This window comes from Amblyomma maculatum, chromosome 4 (assembly GCF_055883805.1).
Source record: "Amblyomma maculatum isolate TAMU_Amacu chromosome 4, ASM5588380v1, whole genome shotgun sequence".
In the NCBI taxonomy this organism is placed as follows: domain Eukaryota; kingdom Metazoa; phylum Arthropoda; class Arachnida; order Ixodida; family Ixodidae; genus Amblyomma; species Amblyomma maculatum.
The window spans coordinates 36,262,121-36,273,380 of NC_139347.1; the positions used below are offsets into that span (position 1 = coordinate 36,262,121).

General features: G+C 45.0%; 1 pseudogene; it reads right to left on the reverse strand.

The window, feature by feature from the left end:
* Positions 1–8,114: 8,114 nt before the first annotated feature.
* LOC146190703 (very long chain fatty acid elongase 7 pseudogene) lies at positions 8,115–9,032 on the reverse strand (annotated as a pseudogene).
* Between the last annotated feature and the right edge of the window lie 2,228 nt (positions 9,033–11,260).

Here is an 11,260-nt window from a genome sequence, read left to right on the forward strand (position 1 = left end):
GAATTCATATAGCTATTTAAACAAAGGTGTCACAAGGTTCTTCAGTCATGCTTGACTTGTAAGTAAAGTGTTAGAATGCCTCTAATGCTTAGGTTAATAATATAGGCATTTTGAGAGCGCAGTCGGTTATACTGATGGAAAATGCAAACGCCATTGAAGTTCTGCTGTTGGCTTTTGTTATAAATTGAAGATACGAAGTTTTATTGCCAATGTAGGATGTAGCTGTCGTGGTTTGTGGACATATTGCTGTTGCATGAGCACATTCAGAGAAGTGATGGTTCAACAGCAAGCTTGTAGACGAAGTAAGAGTGTAAGGACCGCTCTTTTCACCTAAATATTAAGAAGTGGGGGTTAACGATTTTAGCACAGCAGCTGTAGTTCTGCGTGAATCTCATTTACGAGAAATGGCTTAGGCACCACAGCAAGTCTAAATCGACACCTACTTCTTCATATAATGCGTTTGCTAGTTTTTACGTACCCAGGCTCAGTCCCTGATTTTCTTTCTATGGTATGTCGTTTTCTTTTTTCAGAAAAATTCCTACATGTGTTTATACAAAGCATGAGCAGTACCTCGTAGAATTATTTGTCTCTAGTGCTTTGGTCGCTTTTATTCTCTGTTCTTGCTTTTTAAAACACACGTTTCAGCACAGGATTATAATAAATGCATTCGTTTGGTCAGACGTAACTAGTGGCTGAGTGGAGCTTCAATGGAATTAGTGCGGTCAGCATGCACTCAGCTTCCAAGTATGCAAAGAATCAACCATTGTGTCTCTGTGCATATATCATCAATATGTAAAAAACTTTCAACGTGGATGTGTTTTCGTGCTTAAAACTGTTTGTTATTTATGTCTGTGAGTGCAAACTGTAATGTAGCGAGCATCAACTATTGCGATGCAGAGCAATACGTCATGTCTGATGCTCAGTGCCTCCCGCCATGCATGAACCTCAGATATTCTACACTACATCCGTTTCTCGAGTATATACACACGGAACGTGCTAGTCATGACCTCCTGACAGAAATATGCCATCCGGTACAGCTCGGGATAAATATTAGTATTACTTTCGAAGAACACTGGTCAGCTGTCAACTCTTCTCAATTCATATGTGTGGGGCTATTTTGAGACAAGTAACTACACGTCATAAATGAAAGCAAAGAAGAAAGCTTCGTTCGCAGTTGCAATTGGTGAAACTGCACTTGGTATGAGCACTAGTATGTAATTGATAGTTGTCCAGTAAATGTGTCAGCCTGTTTGTTATGTTTTTAGAAATAAATGACTCTCATAACTGTCTCCAGTGTCATTATTCGAAATTGAAGCCGATGCATGTGGCTGCACAGTATCGATCCAGCTCCCTTCAGCGCCAAGACATTTTAACACTGCAGACTTTCTTTGAACCTCTTGAAGTATATGCGACTGTTCACGTGCTGCACCGTCACGTTTTTTACGTCAAATTCTAGTAATTAAAGACGCCCTTGTCGGATCCTTGACGGGACTTCAAAATCAATGAGCGGTAGAGCGACTGCCCCGGAAAGGCGGTGGTCCCGGGTTCGATCCCCGAATCAGAACGAATCTTTTTTTTTTTTTAACTACGAAGTTTTTGAAAACGCTGTATAGCTTTCTTTTATGGCCGTATGGCTGCGCTTGGGTGGATGTCAATGAGTAATTACTCCATTATTATATACACAACAAAACTTATCTAACAGCTGATCTCGCATTAGCTGGCATCACGAGAGGACATGAAAAATTATTCCTGACGGCATTCTCCCAAGTTCAGAATTGGTAACGACAAATCGTCATCTCCCACCGACTCAATTCTAAAGTTCACACTTCTTTCATCTCTATGTATTCATTACAACTTGCATCTTCTCACCTGCGGTATGTCGATCATGTAGAAAAAGCGATGCCTCTTTGCTGCTTCTTGCCCCTTCGCGCGTAGTCCCGCCTGGAGCAATCAATTTCTAACTACTACTACTACCGTCAAAGTATCGTCCTACGACAGCAATGGTGCCGTTGAGCCACACCAGATACTGATAGAATGCGCCAGCCACGTAGGTTTTAGTTTTGCGCGGGCTGCAGTTGGGGGGGGGGGGGGGGGATATACACGTAACGCCCGCTCGAACGCAAAATATGGAATTGGTAGTTTTAGACGGCGCTCTATGCCTTGCGGACCAAATTCAAATTTCATAATTTCCAAGTGTAAATAATCGTAATGGGCCAAACAGGAAGTCAGAAAAAAATTTTCCGGGTCTTAAGGTGACTTGCTACGATGTGAAACCAGTGCCGCTTACCTAAAGTTTAAGTTTCGTTTTTAGTCCCAACTGGCTGAAGTTAGCTGACAAACCCGGTACATGGGTTAAAGAGGGATAAAAAAATCATTATAATGAAGCCCAGTGCCTCTTAAGCATAGGGGTGCAGTAGACTTGAGTGCCCTTCTTTCGTACTCCACGCCAAAAAAATTGCAAAGAAGTGTATAAAAAGATGTTATATTAAGATAAAGCTGTCCTGTCATTACCTTTAGAAAACGACTACCCTTATCGCTTAAGGGGAGTCAAAATATCTGAAAAGAACTGTCATATCGCCACTGCTGCTGGACATACAAGATGTGATGATGATGAATCGACATTTATGGGGCCCGAAATAAATCGGTGGTGCACGCAGGCAACAGACGGGGTGGTTCCCTAGTTGCGGGACCCATATGTTCCTAGCAGCTCCGGGCCCCTGTCCGTCAGTGCTAGCAAAATGGACAGGGCGGGGCTGGATAACTAGGTCTCCTATCGCTCAAGGGGTTGGTGATGGGGGGTATTGGTGGGTAGGGGAGGAGGTGAGGGGGAGAGGGAGTTTTGAGTTCTGTGCACTCTGCCGAAACGTGTGGCAGAGTTCCCTTTTCTCTTTTGCAAAAAGGACAGAGAATATCGTGTTCTGCAGCGTACATGCGGTTCATCGGTACGGGATGCGCAAGCGATCCCGCCTGCGTTCGACGCAAGATCGTCTGTTGTTGCCTAGTGAGTTTGGGGTGCGGTTCTGGCAGTCTGCACCTTTCTTCTCTGTACATCCGGGTAATATCCTTAAAGCTGGTAACTGGATGCAGTAGACCTTCCGGATCGCGCTCGGCCCGGATTGACATTTCTCGGGCATGGTGTTGTCTGCTACCTTCTAGTGAGCCGGGACCCTCACGAGCTCTATGGCTCTTCCCGGAGGCTCGCACTTGGATAGAATAGCTCGGGCCACGGAGAAAGTTACCCCTGTGCGGAAGCTTCTGTAGGCTGTCTTTGAGTCGGTGACCACGGTGTCCACGCTCGAGTGTGCGAGTGCGAGGGCCACGGTTACGTCTTCGGCAACTGCGGGGTCTGTTGTCTTCACGCACGCGCTGACGATCAGCCTGTCTTTTGACGTAACCACCACCGCTGCCTGCGGTCACTGTGTTTTCGGAGCGAGGCGTCCATGTAGATGATCCTGGAGTTCTCTTCCAGCTTCCGGGCTTTCGAGCCAGTATACCAAGGCAGCCCTTCTGGAAGACTGAAACTCGACCATTGAGAGGAAACCCCTTCCCGGGAACATGACGCCGGGCAAGAACGACGAAAGGCGCCCCGCGCGGGTCGAAGCGGTACAGTCGACATTAGAAATAAATCAGAGAGCCGTCGGACGATTAGCACTAGGTGCCCACGGCAAAACCACAAATGAGGCGGTACAGGGAGATATAGGCTGGGCATCTTTCGAAGTACGGGAAGCTCAGAGTAAAATATTATATGAGGAACGCCTGAGGAAGTTAGACAGTGATAGATGGGCAGCTAAAGTATTTAAATACCTATACCTAAAAAGCGTTGACTCACAATGGAGTAAAAGAACTAGGAAACTAACCAGTAAGTACGCTGGTCACAAGGACGAAGAAATTAAGAGCGTTAAGCGACATGTGAAAAACACCGAAGGTAAAAATTGGATAAATTCGATGGAAAAGAAACAGAGTATAGAATTATACCAAAAGTGGAAAAGGAAGATCAGGAAGGAAGCTTTCTTTGATAACTCAAGAGGCAGTGCCCTACTTTTTGAAGCTAGATCAGGGTGCCTTAGAACGCAGCTACAAAAAGAAATTTAACAATGAAGATGACGCATGTGCTGTATGTGGTAACTCCAGCAAAACAATTGACCATATTATACTCGAATGTAATGGTATCCATCCGGAAGTCGATGCAGGCGCAGTCACTCTTCCTGAAGCTCTGGTGTTTAGAGATACCAGTACCCGGGTGAATAAACCAGCGGTGGAAGCTAGCAAAAAACGACTGGAAGGTTGGTGGCTTAAAAGCAGAAAAGTGACATAATGTTAGTAATGTAGAAACAAAAATTCAATAAGTAGAATGATGGTATAGTTAAGCAATCTAAAACAATAATTAGGACGTAGGGAGAAAAATGAGCATGATAGCTACTGCTACCACCCCATTTCAAAGGGGACGCTCCTATATTCCATCCATCCAGCCATACAAGATGCGATAAATTAAATGTTATACTTTTTTTTTTTCAAGATTGCGGGCGGTATAGAAAAGTATTTTTAAAAAATAGGTTGTGCGGCTAGGCGAAAAGAAATTGTGCGAAAACTTATAAAAAGGGGCAATTAACTAAATTTATTAATAATTGTTTATTCAGTGTTTGGTTTGGTTTTATGGGGTCTAACGTCCTAAAGCTACTCAGTCTATGAGAGACGCCGCAGTAGAGGGCTGCGAAACAATTTCGACCAGCTGGGGTTCTTCATCGTGCACTGACAACACACAGCACACGGGCGCCTTGCTTTTCACCTCCGTCGAAACGAGCCGCCGCGGCCGGTATATTCTTCGTGGTCAGGCTGCATGTTTATATTGCAAGCATATAGAGTCAAAGGCTTCGAAGACCGTATTTTATTCAGTAGAATGTTAGTAACGCTCGTGTGCCTGAGCTAAGCATGTCGGGAATTTCAACAAAATGCTTTTAATTACAAACAAAAGACTGTGGCATCTCGTCACAAAACCTTACTTGATGTGACGCAACACTTGCCATATGACACTCCGCCTGACAGTAATGTGGAGTTGCAGATGACGGTGATAACCACACGTCCCTGACCAGCGAAAGCGAAGAATCTCTCTGCAGGCGGCGTGGGGCGACAATGCTTCTTTAATCAACTGCTTGCAGAGTTGGAAATAATACTGCAGGCGTCACTTAGGCTTCCCGGGAGACCGGGAGCATCATTACCACACAGCTGGCTAAGAACGCAAAATTACCACCGTCGCCTCTGTCTCCATTTTGTTGCCAGGCCTAGCAACATACGCAACTGCTGTTTCACACCAGTCAAGAGCTTCTTCCGGAGTGCCGCGGTCTCGCACACGTAGTAAGACGTTTCGGGTTGAGATTTTAGCCGCGCATTTCTCAGAACAAGCACGCATTCCTAAACTTGTATGAAATAAGGCACTTTGTTTTTCAAAGTTTAAATGTTTTCGATACAAAAATGGACGCTAACTGGAAGTGAACAAAATAATTTTAATTAAATTTCTTCAACCACTCAGTTTATGAATATAGTTTTCTACAGTTTGTGTCGACATGGCCGCATGATCAATTTAAAATTATGAAGAAACTTAAGCTCCACCTTTAAAAGTACGACGAAATAGCGCAGGCTATCCCAGCATAAAAACCCCCTTTAAACAAGCCACATAACCTTATCTGCGTAACCTAGGGGTAACGGGTCCTGCTCAGAATTGAAATGATCCTGGAAGGCTGATTCAGATATCAGCCTCCCATATGAAAACAGAGGACCGAGTTGACAGCTCCTGCGAGACGTAACGTTTGGCAGGAGTCCAGTCAGTGCGCAGCAGTGCCACTTACCACCTTCAAGCGCCGACGTCCGAATTTATGCTTATGGGACTTTTAACACCGTCGCGTTAAAAAAAAAAAAAAAAAAAAAAGTCTTTTTGCACTACTTTTGGACTTTTTGAGAACACATTGGCAAAGCCTAATTTCGGTTACCATGTAGTTATGGTAACGTTGCCTAGAAATTCCGAGAGAAAATAGGCTGCCACACCAATGATGACACGGTATTTCATACATGTGCAACACATTACACTGAAATAGAATCACCAGTCTTTGTCGTGCAGATGCCCTTCATTTTCTAATTGTGTGCATGATGATATCCGAAAAGAAAACGAAACGTACCTCTTGGAGGACACGGATGGGGCAAAGATGTAATCTTTCACCATGACGATACGCTGCTCACCTCATTATACAACTGGAGCTATTGAAGAACAGGAATTGAAAATAGTAACGTCAACAAAGAAGCGTGCAAATTCGAAAATATCGCTGCAACCAAAAGCGAATAAACTGGCTTCGTGATTTAGACAAATATCCACTAACACCAGGTAGGCGCCCCATAACATCATAGCCCATAGGCTCGTACTAGTCAGTCTAACGTTAGCAGCACCGTGACGCGGAACCTTCTGCAAACCTACAAAAACGTGAAAGGAGCAGAGTCGCTGTACCAAGTACCACGAAGGGTAATCTTGCAGTCGTCCTGACAGAACAGCTTGCTGGCAAACCTCCCCTATAATAGGCTGTCAACACCCACATACATACACAAACAAAAAGACTTGTGTACGTCTAGATGACAAATGCCACTGCAACTTTTGCATCTGTGTTATTTTGCATAATGCAGCACACAAAACACTGAGAAGAAAATTGACATCGCAAAGTACTGTCATCAGCAATGGCCAATAATTCGTCGGCAATAAACGACAAACCGGAGCTAGGAGAATCCAGGATCTTTGCAGACCCTGAGAGGAACCCAATCATCAAAACAGTCATCAGAGAGCCCTTAATAAAACGTGGCAAGCACACCAAGTCCCAGCTCAAACCTCGCTTATCAAGACCGGCTGAGTTGAGCTAGCGGAATTGCATAATAAACGAAGCTGGCAAGAATATTGCTCTACGCTGACAATAGGAATTTGAAACGAAAGTGACTGGGATGCGTTGGTTACCACCGAACAAGTCGCAAAAGAGTGATTTAAATGCACTAATGGCACAAATGTTCGAATACCAGCCTATTCCAACTACTTATTTACCCCTCTGTTACCTGCACCACTTCTACTCAATGTCCACCCCAACTCTGCTCTGCATGAAACACAATTCGAAAGAAAATTGTAAACATGCTAGAAAAATTACAACTAAGGGTCTCAGTTGTAAGCGGGCGTGGTATATTTCATCGCAGACACCATTTGTTCCATATCATAGAAATATAAACTCTGAATTAATAAACAATAGCTTCCGTACTGGAACTTTGACCGGTACGCAAATGACACTGTATGCTAAGCGAACTGACCTTTTCGAATAGTGCACTTACCACCTAAAGTGCAAAAAAAAAAAAAAAAAAGACATCCCCTACTCTGCCTTTGTACGTATGTTTTCTTTATATATTTTAGAATATATAAGCTATCCAGCCATTCTGCCTTCCTTTTGTTTTGCTATTGCCTTTCTAGAAAACTAGATAGCTTTCTTCTAAAGGCTTAATTGTTCACTGAAATTCAACCTTTAAATTTGCGTTCCTGTATTGGCGAGCGCATAATGCCCCAAAATCATAAATGCCTCCGAAACCCGGAGGAAAAATTGACAACATAAAATCAGGGCAGGAGAAACTCATTTTTATGACCCGTTTTATTACAACAAGGCATAGACTACGGACAAACAAAAACATAACAATAATTCACACATTGAAACTAACATTGTGCTGTAGCCTCGCCTCTTATCACAATTCAGTGCGAGATTAGCAGACGAAACCTGCCTAGGTAACTTGTTATAAAGCAAGGGATAGCTGTCAGAAGGTTGTCGAGCGGTTTTATTTCTGACATTAACCAGAGCCCGAGGAGTCTTTTCCGAATTTCACAGAATATTTATCCAGACTAATTTTTTCCCAGTTAATGAAATCCGTGGTCTAGAGGATTTCAGCTGTTATATAGGGGAAATGGCGATTAGAAAAAAAGAGCAAAATAATTAGGAAAAGAAGCTCTGACGGTATTCTGGCCTGAAATGGCTGTATTGACTACAAATATGCAAAGGCGTCGACGACGCTGTACTCACGAAGTTGTGACACTAAGCTATTGTGCTACTTAATATCCTCGACTGAATGCTTATCCAAACTTTTCACGCCTTCTTCGGCCTGTCACCAGCAGACCGTGCACTCGTCTGAGTCTGGCCTGCAGCATCATCGACAGCTTTAGCAGCGTTCTTGAGCCCTTTTCTCTTGATGTACTCGTGGACGTAGAAATTTATAAACAGCACCAAACCCAACAGTCCCTGTGCGAAAGCCAAACCAATCATGATGCGCGGGTAGCCGCAGTCGTAGACGAGCGGAATGCAGATATGAATTAGCAGCACGACAAACTGCGTGATCTGCATCGTGGTCAAGTACTTCTTCCACCAAAGATACGGCTGCACAGCTGGTCCCAGACAGGCCAGAAAGTAGTAGGAGTACATAATGACGTGCATACCAGCGTTGACGCACATACCCAGCAGCACTTGACCGTCACCTCCGAAGGCCAGCCAGAGCCAGCCGCTCCAGACAACAAGGGCGTGATGCGACACGTGCAGAGCTGAAAGGTGAGAGAACTTCTTTCGAAGTAAGAAAAAGAATGTGTCCAGGAAGTCACCGATCCTCACAAATAGGTACCACCATGAGTAATGAAGCAGCATGAGCGAGTGCTCGTCCGTCGAGTGTGTCATTCCTTGACAGAAGACGCTGTAGCCGCCGTACCAGAAAGAATGCTGGAAGAACTTGAGCATGAAGAACACGTTCAGCACCACCATCGCGAAGTTGTACGCCATGATGGCCGGCTTCAGGTTGTACGGCTGCCGGTTTCGCATGAACCGGGGCCCTCCGTGGTACACGATGTATAGATACAGCCCTAGCACGACGACAATGAAGCGGAGGTCACCGATGAAGAGCATGTCCTTGGTCCTGGGGTCCCTCTTGGACATCAGGTAACGCCATGCCTCGGTGAAAGACGATGTCGCGCCGCTCGACTCCATGTCTGCGACGGATGTCGCCGGTGCTGGTGCTTCTTTTCTGCTCCGTACCGCGAAGTGAGCCCGTATGCGGGGGAGCTAGCTCCGAGAAAGCGTGTGAGCCACGGCTGAGCAGGAACGACCGACTTCCCCGTCGACCACGATTGGGGTCGCACCAGTGAGGAGACGCGGTGAGGAGGAAAAAGGAAGTGAGAGTGTGTTTCCTGACAGATCGGACGTAGCTTCCATTTCGTATGCCTCGGCGCTTTGCAGTCTTGCCCACTAGACGAAAGCTTGCAGAAAGCTCGACGAGAACCGGTTCCTTGTTCCACGACGGTGATCACATAATGCAAAGGAAGGCAAAAGTGGGTGTTAGCTCTCGGTGAACCATGTAGCCTGCGATGATGCGCCGTCACTTAGAACATTTTCGAAAGTACTCATCTGTGAGATAAAATAAGCAAATATGCCGCCTAATCCGTACTATGCCTCGATAACTCCACTGCGGGAATGCGTGCTATATCTGTGCCCCGACTTGTCGCCGCGCATATGTGCACAGAGGATGAATTGTTACGAAATAAACCTTCATGCTTCAGTTTCGTTAGGTCCGAATGTTAAGTTAGGAGGACAGAAACGATGGCGCATGGTCTACACCCTCTCCTCTCATATTCCTTGCCTATTCTGTACATTTTGGCATGAAGATTTGCTTTTAATTTTCTTTTCGTGTTTCTAATGGTGTAACGCTTTCCAGGGGAGGTCAGTTAGGCAAATGAGAAGAGATGCGGTTAGCGCTATTATAAACATAAACACTTCTTATACACGACGAGACAAAAAAAAAAAAAACAAATATATAACGGAGGGATGGACAAAGGGAACAAAATGTCCGGATATAAAGAAAAGAAAACATTCCCGTTAATGCCCTTCTGGCATTTGTAAACGAAATAGAGGTTGCCTGCTCTCATATCACCTCGGCCTACGTTTATACAGCGCTTGGGCGTGTTTGTTTATTCCTCCCACACAATTAGAGCAATTTTTTATTTTTTATTTGTTCACACAAGGGCGGAGAGGGCTGCACAAAAAAAAGAAAGTAACATAGTGGCAACAGTCATGGGGAAATCGACACGTCCATATACAATAGCTACTATTCCACAACCAAAAAAAAAAAAAAGCAGCCAGAAGGAATCCGCGTAAAAGGTTAGTTTTCCTAGTTGTGTTAAGCCTGTACTAGAAAACAAGATATCTTTTTTAAACTGAGTACTTTCTTGCTACAAAAGTGCGACATAAAAGACGAATGTCAGTTACTTTTTCATATCGTCTGGGAAGCTCGTAATGCTCGGAAGTTGCCGCACACGGTATCTTCTTCCTTAACTCAGTTCCTTTCCGCATAAGGAAAGCACAGTGAAGTAAAAGCAAAGTAATAACAGCCGTAACAGGAAGCGCTCATGAATGCAGCGCCTGACAAGGAAGTTGGCCGCTGTTGTGGGCCGGCTCCGGGAAGCTGATGCCGCAGTGGGCGCTATTTTTAGTTAGTATTACGCCAGCGGTCGATGGGCAGCCTGCTGATACGTTGCATAAGAAGATCGGGCAGTGGCCACTGAGCCCAGGGGCAAACACCCCTCTGTGTGGGCTGTCGAGGTGCCCCGCCTTCTTACCTACTAGCCCCGTCTCCCTCCTTCGCCACCACGCTTATCTTGGCATACGAGGGGAGAAAACTGTAAGCTGACCTGATTGCATATTCAGGTTCAGGGCCATCAGATTGCACGAGCTCGTACTTAGAGCATCCGCCTTCTGTATTTATCTCATCGGACAGAGCAGCAGCGACGACTGCGTTGATTGCAAACTATGATAACAATGATGATGTTTCTTTTTCAGTTGGTTAGATAAATATAAACTTGCCATTTTAAGCTCATTCTCTCGCTCTTACACCCAATGAATATTTCATAAAGATTGCTTACAAGCTCATGTACTGAGGGCTTCCTTACAGGTTTCAGATTTCATTAAAGAAATGCGATATATAGCTATGTGACTGCTTTATTTTCGCGGCAACATTTCTCTCATGTCTTATCAGTAGCCCCGCCGCGGTGGCGCAGTGGTTAGGGCGCTCGACTGCTGCACGCAAGGATGCTGGATCGAATTCCGGCCTCGGCGACCACTTTTCGGTGGAGACGAGAAGCAAGATTCTCATGCGGTATGGGATGTCAGTGCATGTTGAAGAACCCTAGGTGGTCGAAATTTCCAGAGGTCTCCGCTACGTA